The sequence below is a fragment of the Pinus tabuliformis genome, chromosome 8, assembly GCF_031772625.1.
Source record: "Pinus tabuliformis cultivar Carrire ecotype Pingquan chromosome 8, CPIR1, whole genome shotgun sequence".
Classification (NCBI taxonomy): Eukaryota; Viridiplantae; Streptophyta; class Pinopsida; order Pinales; family Pinaceae; genus Pinus; species Pinus tabuliformis.
In genome coordinates this window covers 963,594,124-963,602,581 of record NC_142294.1, presented here as the reverse complement: position 1 = coordinate 963,602,581, position 8,458 = coordinate 963,594,124, and positions in this window count along the sequence as shown.

Sequence of the window (8,458 nt, the reverse complement as noted above, 5' to 3'; positions counted from 1 at the left end):
TGACAGAGGCTAGAGCAGTCGGATACTGAAGAGCACAAAGGTGCAGAGTTTTCAGTCGACAGAGGCAATAGTAGTAAGAGACTTTGATGATAGATGCATCATTCTGATTCAGGTTGGATATTTTTTTTGTTTCTGGAGTTGCTAGAGTAGCAACACTTGAGAGAAGTGTTGCATGCAGAACATTCCAAAGGTTCAGGATCGGGTTCGAGTTGAATGCCTTTCTTGTTGAGAGGGAGTGTTGAAAATAGCAACAAGAAATGCTAAAAATAGCATTACTATAAACAACATTTCAGGATATACTCCAACTCTGTTGGAAATAGAAAAAAATAGAAATGCTAAAAATAACATTGTTGTAAGTAGCATTTCAAGATAGATTTCAATTTTAATTAGTCCTTGAATTAAAATTCGAATTTAGTCTTAACAACTATTTGAAAAATAATTAATTCATTCATCTTGAGTTAATTAGTTGGAGAAAATCAGACCTGAAGTCTTTGTGAAGACATGCAACAATTATCCCTTTGATTGAGGAAGTTATCCCTTAATTAAGGAGATAAGGATGAGTTGTATTTGAGTTGTAATTAGTTAGCTCAGTTAACTGAGTTAAGTCCAGTTAAATTAGTTCCAAACAGTTTGTGGAACTAATTGTGAGTTCAGTTAGTTAATGCATGCATGCATGCAACTAGCGTTCTCCAGATAACTGAATATTCTCTCATAAATAACTAATGCATGTCAGTTCAGAGAAAGACCCTGTTGAGATTAAAGGAAGGGAAAATGTACCATCATTTGGAGAAATTTTCCTATAAAGGAAAAACATCCATGCAGAAGGAATTATCTCCTTCAGGATTGCGCAGTTACGTTAGAGGTCAGTGTTGTGTGTGAGGTGAGAATCACACAGGTTGTAGCAGGAGGACCTAGAAGAAACTACGCAAGGAAATAAGAGGATTGGAGGATTGAAGGAAGGCATATGTGTTGTCTATTTGGTCTATGAGCAATGGTGAGGGATTTTACTGAGAGCTGGATAACTTGAGAGCTAAACATTGTGCAATCCTGAGATATTTCCACTTGTATGATAATATAGATAACAGGGTTTTTAGATGAGGCTTTCCCCAGAGTATTCTACAGTGAGAATTTCTACATGGTATTAGAGCTAGCTAATCTATAGAGAAATTTATACATGGTATTTGAGCCAGGTTATCAAAGCGGAGAACAATATACAAAGAAGGGAGAAGTTCGAAGTTTTGAAGTTCTTTATTGTAGGTACATAATCGATTTCTTATCACATCTCAAAATTCACCAATGGCGTTCAATGGCTTGAGACTCGAGTATGCCCTGGATGGCAGCTCGAATTACATAGCATAGAAGGATTGCATGGAAGCGGTATTAGAGGACAATGGGTTGAAGGACTTCATTGATCAAGAATTCCCTAAGCCAGCAGCAGCTAATGCCTAAGAATTGGCAGAATGGAAGAAATGTGTGGCGAGAGCGAGGAGGATTCTTCTGGAGGGAGTTTGAGACCATGTTGTCTCGAGTCTCCATGGGAAGGATACACCGTTTTCAATGTGGAAGACATTGAAAGATCTATATCAGAACAACAACGATCAGAGGAAGCTGGTGCTAAAAGACAAGCTTCGGAAAATCAAGTGTGAAAAGGGCGACACGATCTCTACATATCTGAACAAGCTCAACACCTGCAGAGATGAGCTTGGAAGTGTAGGAATCACGACAATCGATGATGACATGGTGAGTCTTGCTCTCCTAGGTCTTCCTAAGCGATGGCATAGCTACCAAGACTCAGTGAATGGAAGAGAGAAACTGCCAGATTGGGAATGACTATGGTCAGATCTGAAGCAGGAGGAGACTAGGAGGAGCACCAGAGATGGTTCTTCATCCAAGGAGGATGAAGAAAATTTCACCTTGGCGAGTAAGGCAAGGAAAGGGAAGGAGAAGGATTCTCATCCCAAATCAAGTTCTTCTCATGGAGGGAAGAAGATTGACAAATCTAAAGTGAGATGCTTTAATTTTCATGAGGTGGGCTATTATGCAACTAATTTTCCATTGAAGAAATCCAAGAAGGGATCCTCGGAAGGATCTGAAGGTGAGGCATTGGCCTCTCAATTCGAATTGGTTTTACCCTCATCGAATGCATGGTTTCATCGATGATGGGTTGTGGTTGGTTTCTTGATAGTGGAGCCTTATTCCACACGACCGGTGATAAGAGTTTGTTCAGTACCTTGGAGGAGAAGGACCTCCAGATGTGCATAGTGATGGGTAATGATGAAAAGTATAGTGTTTCAAGAGTGGGCACGGTTGTTTTTCAGAGGAAGCATGGAGCTCGTATCACCTTGACAGATGTGAAGTATGTTCCTGGACTGAAGAAGAACTTAGTATTGATCGCGATGTTGGAGGACAAAGGCTAAGATGTTGTCTTCAATAAGGGAAAGCTTTTCCTTAGACACATCACCATGAGACAGGTGAAACAGATTGGTTCAGAGTTAAGAACCTGTATGATCTTGAGGTTGAATATGCATGCAAAGCCTTGAGGAGCAAGGCAAATATTGGAGAGTTGGTGGTTGAGAGGGAGAGTACATTACCTCTTAACATGCAGCGCCAGAAGAAGTCTCAGACAATTGTGGAGGAGCCACAATTGGTGAAGCAGCTTCAAGAGGTTGTGGAGTAGCTACAACTGGATAAGCAGAGAGGAGACTGAGTGGAGGCATCCACTCATGTAGATACCTCCAGTAGCGGGAAATTTCAAGCCAATTGGGTAGAGGGATCACATGCAGCCATACCTCCAAGTGTGAGGTGGGGCGATGTGAAGTGATAGTCCCAATAAGGCTGAAATAGGGGCAGGATCCTTGAGGTACCCAACCTCTTTGATTATACCTTGCTACGGGAGCCTCGAAAAGGAGTAGCAGGACTGGCTGAGTGGGTAGAGATTGATGCAGATGGAGAGGTAGAGAGATTTACAATGTTGGAGTCCCAAAATAGCGCAGAGTTAGCAGGCTGCAACAATGCGAGAGGCACAGGAGTGTTGCACCAGTGCAGGATGGCACAAATAGGTGTGCAACGGTGCGAGATGCAGGGAGTTGTTGTAGTAGCGCAGAGGTCAGAGAGGGAGCACTTGTCAGCGACAGAGGGAGCTTTAGCATCAGAGGGTGTTTCTAGCCCAATAGGGAGTTTAGTTGGGAGATCATTTACTTACTTCTTAGTAACTTAGTTGCAGTGTAGCATTGGGAAGCATGATGCAACATGATGAGAGGAGGTGTAGTGCGGATGCAGCGCTGGGAGATAGGACCAACAGCAACATGGATGCAGTAGGAAGAATCAGTGTGATTGATGCAGTCAGAGATCAAAGTCACAGAGGCTAGAGCAGTCAGATACTGAAGAGCACAGAGGTACAGAGTTTTTAGTCAACAGAGGCAATAGCAATCAGAGAGTTTGATGACAGAGGCATCATTTTGATTCAGGTTGGATATTTTTTGTTTCTGGAGTTGCTGGAGCAGCAACACTTGAGAGAAGTGTTGCATGCAAAACATTCCAAAGGTTCAGGATCGGGTTCGAGTTGAATGCCTTTCTTGTTGAGAGAGAGTGTTGAAAATAGCAACAAGAAATGATAAAAATAGAAATGATAAAAGTAGCATTGCTATAAATAGCATTTCAGGATATACTCCAACTCTGTTGGAAATAGCAAAAAATAGAAATGCTAAAAATAACATTGTTGTAAATAGCATTTCGGGATAGATTCCAATTTTAATTAGTCCTTGAATTAAAATTGAGAATTAAAATTTGAATTTAGTCTCACCAGCGATTTGAAAAATAATTAATTAATTCATCTTAAGTTAATTAGTTGGAGAAAATCAAACATGAAGTCTTTGTGAAGACATGCAATAGTTATCCCTTTGATTGAGGAAGTTATCCCTTAATTAAGGAGATAAGGATGAGTTGTATTTGAGTTGTAATTAGTTAGCTCAGTTAAATTAGTTCCAAACAGTTTTTGGAACTAATTGTGAGTTCAGTCAGTTAATGCATGCATGCATGCCACTAGAGTTCTCCAGATAACTGAATATTCTCTCATAAATAACTCATGCATGTCAGTTCAGAGAAAGACCCAGTTGAGATTAAAGGAAGGGAAAATGTACTATCAATTGGAGAAATTTTCCTATAAAGTAAACTCATCCATGTAGAAGGAATTATCTCCTTCAGGATTGCGCAGTTATTTCAGAGGTCAGTGTTGTGTGTGAGGTGAGAATCACACAGGTTGCAGCTGGACCTGACCCAGGAGAAACTGCACAAGGAAATAGGAGGCTTGGAGGACTAAAGTAAGGCATATGTGTTGTCTATTCGGTCTATGAGCAACAGTGAGGGATTCTACTGAGAGCTGGATAACTTGAGAGCTAAACTTTGTGTAATCCTGAGATATTTCAACTTGTATGATAATATAGATAGCATGGTTTTTAGCTGAGACTTTCCCTAGAGTATTCTTCTGTGTTTCATGTGTGATTGAATCTTCTTCTTTGGTATATGTGTTCTGGCTGATTTTGCTCAAAATCGATTAAGCTTCCGCAAGTTTGATAGTAGTAGATTAAGTATTTTGCTTTAGTACATTGCATAATCAGATTAATCTACAGTGAGAATTTATACATGGTATCAGAGCTAGTTGATCTATAAAGAAATTTATACATGGTATCGAAGCCAGGTTATCAAAGCGAAGAACAATATACAAAGAAGGGAGAAGTTTGAAGTTTTGAAGTTCTTGATTGTAGGTACATAATCAATTTCTTATCACATCTCAAAATTCACCAATGGTGTTCAATGGCTTGAGACTCGAGTATGCCCTGGATGGAAACTTGAATTACATAGCCTGGAAGGATCGCATGGAAGCGGTATTAGAGGACAACGGGTTGAAGGACTTCATTGATCAAGAAGTCCCTAAGCCAGCAGCAACTAATGCCCAAGAATTGGCGGAATGGAAGAAATGTGTGGCAAGAGCGAGGAGGATTCTTCTGGACGGAGTTCGAGACCATATTGTCTCGAGTCTCCATGGGAAGGAGACATCGTTTTCAATGTGGAAGACATTGAAAGATCTATATCAGAACAACAACGATCAGAGGAAGCTGGTGCTAAAAGACAAGCTTCGGAAAATCAAGTGTGAAAAGGGCGACACGATCTCTACATATCTGAACAAGCTCACCACCTGCAGAGATGAGCTTGGAAGTGTAGGAATCATGACAATCGATGATGACATGGTGAGTCTTGCTCTCCTAGGTCTTCCTAAGCGCTGGCATAGCTACCAAGACTCAGTGAATGGAAGAGAGAAACTGCCAGATTGGGAATGACTATGGTCAGATCTGATGCAGGAGGAGACTAGGAGGAGCACCAGAGATGGTTCTTCATCCAAGGAGGATGAAGAAAATTTCACCTTGGCGAGTAAGGCAAGGAAAGGGAAGGAGAAGGATTCTCATCCCAAATCAAGTTCTTCTCATGGAGGGAAGAAGATTGACAAATCTAAAGTGAGATGCTTTAATTTTCATGAGGTGGGCCATTATGCAACTAATTTTCCATTGAAGAAATCCAAGAAGGGATCCTCGGAAGGATCTGAGGGTGAGGCATTGGCCTCTCAATTCGAATTGGATTTTACCCTCATCGCATGCATGGTTTCATCGATGATGGGTTGTGGTTGGTTTCTTGATAGTGGAGCCTTATTCCACACGACCGGTGATAAGAGTTTGTTCAGTACCTTGGAGGAGAAGGACCTCCAGATGTGCATAGAGATGGCTAATGATGAAAAGTATAGTGTTTCAAGAGTGGGCACGGTTGCTTTTCAGAGGGAGCATGGAGCTCGTATCACCTTGACAGATGTGAAGTATGTTCCTGGATTGAAGAAGAACTTAGTGTTGATCACGATGTTGGAGGACAAAGGCTAAGATGTTTTCTTCAGTAAGGGAAAGGTTTTCCTTAGAAACCTCACCATGAGATAGGTGAAACAGATCGGTTCAGAGTCAAGAACCTGTATGCTCTTGAGGTTGAATATGCATGCAAAGCCTTGAGGAGCAAGGCAAATATTGGAGAGTTGGTGGTTGAGAGGGAGAGTACATTACCTCTCAACATGAAGCGCCAAAAGAAGTTTGAGATAATTGTGGAGGAGCCACAATTGGTGAAGCAGCTTCAGGATGTTGTGGAGCAGCCACAACTGGATAAGCAGAGAGGAGACCGAGTGGAGGCATCCACTCATGTAGAGAACTCCAGTAGGGGGAAATTTCGAGCCAATTGGGTAGAGGGATCACATGCAGCCATACCTCCAGGTGTGAGGTGGGGTGATGTGAAGTGATAGTACCAAGAAGGCTGAAATAGGGGCAGGATCCTTGAGGTACCCAACCTCTTTGATTATACCTTGCTACGGGAGCCTCGAAAAGGAGTAGCAGGACTGGCTGAGTGGGTAGAGACAGATGCGGATGGAGAGGCAGAGAGAGATATAGTGCAAGAGTCCCAAAACAGTGCAGAGTTAGCAGGCTGCAATAATGCGAGAGGCACAGGAGTGTTGCACCAGTGCAGGATGGCACAAAGAGGTGTGCAATGGTGCGAGATGCAGGGAGTTGTTGCAGTAGCACAGAGGTCAGAGAGGGAGCACTTGTCAGCGGTAGAGGGAGCTTCAGCATCAGAGGGTGTTTCTAGCCCAATAGGGAGGTCAGTTGGGAGATCAATTACTTACTTCTTAGTAACTGAGTTGCAGTGCAGCATTGGGCAGCATAATGCAACATGATGAGAGGAGGTGCAGTGTAGATGTAGTGCTGGGAGATAGGACTAGCAGCAACACGGATGCAGTAGGAGGAATCAGTGTGATTGATGCAGTCAGAGATCAAAGTGATAGAGGCTAGAGCAGTCAGATACTGAAGAGCACAGAGGTGTAGAGTTTTTAGTCAACAGAGGCAATAGCAATCAGAGACTTTGATGACAGAGGCATCATTCTGATTCAGGTTGGATATTTTTTGTTTCTGGAGTTGCTGGAGTAACAACACTTGAGAGAAGTGTTGCATGTAGAACATTCCAAAGGTTCAGGATTGGGTTCAAGTTGAATCCCTTTCTTGTTGAGAGGGAGTGTTGAAAATAGCAACAAGTAATGCTAAAAATAGCATTGCTATAAATAGCATTTCAGGATATACTCCAACTTTGTTGGAAATAACAAAAAATAGAAATGCTAAAAATAACATTGTTGTAAATAGCATTTCGAGATAGATTTCAATTTTAATTAGTCCCTGAATTAAAATTGAGAATTAAAATTCGAATTTAGTCTCAGTAGCTATTTGAAAAATAATTAATTAATTCATCTTGAGTTAATTAGTTGGAAAATATCAAACATGAAGTCATTTTGAAGACATGCAACAGTTATCCCTTTGATTGAGGAAGTTATCCCTTAATTAAGGAGATAAGGATGAGTTGTAATTAGTTAGCTCAGTTAACTGAGTTACGTCCAGTTAAATTAGTTCCAAACAGTTTGTGGAACTAATTGTGAGTTTAGTCAGTTAATGCATGCATGCATGCAAGTAGTGTTCTCCAGATAACTGAATATTCTCTCATAAATAACTCATGCATGTTAGTTCAGAGAAAGACCTAGTTAAGATTAAAGGAAGGGACAATGTACTATCAATTGGAGAAATTTTTCTATAAAGGAAACTCATCCATGCAGAAGGAATTATCTCCTTCATGATTGCGTAGTTATGTCAGAGGTCAGTGTTGTGTGTGAGGTGAGAATCACACAGGTTGCAGCTGGAGGACCCAGGAGATACTGCGCAAGGAAATAGGAGGCTTGGAGGACTGAAGGAAGGCATATTTGTTGTCTATTTGGTCTATGTGCAACAGTGAGGGATTGTACTGAGAGCTAGATAAATTGAGAGCTAAACTTTGTGTAATCCTGAGATATTTCCACTTGCATGATAATATAGATAGTAGGGTTTTTAGCTGAGGCTTTCCCCAGAGTATTCTTTTGTGTTTCATGTGTGATTGAATCTTCTTCTCTGGTATATGTGCTCTGGTTGATCTTGCTCAAAATTGATTAAGCTTCCGCAAGTTTGATAGCAGAAGTATATTAAGTATTTTGCTTTAGTACATTGCGTAATTAGATTAATCTACAGTGAGAATTTATACATGGTATCAAAGCTAGCTGATCTATAGAGAAATTTCTACAAAGGATTCCCCTCGGATGGAAATCCTGGTCCTTTTCCTTCTTTTGGAAATGTTGGTGCTCCTTATATGGAAACGTTGTCCCTCCTCGGGTTAACCATTGGTTTACTTATCTAGTTATTTTCAACCTCGGTGGTCCGGAGTGTCCTAACTCCTATCCAACCATCTCCTTCATTTGAACTAGATCACGTTGATTCTAAGGTTGACATCTCACCTTCTTCCCATGTTTCTTCATCTTCCTCTTCTACTTCGCCTGGTGAAAGTATGAAATCCTGTAACT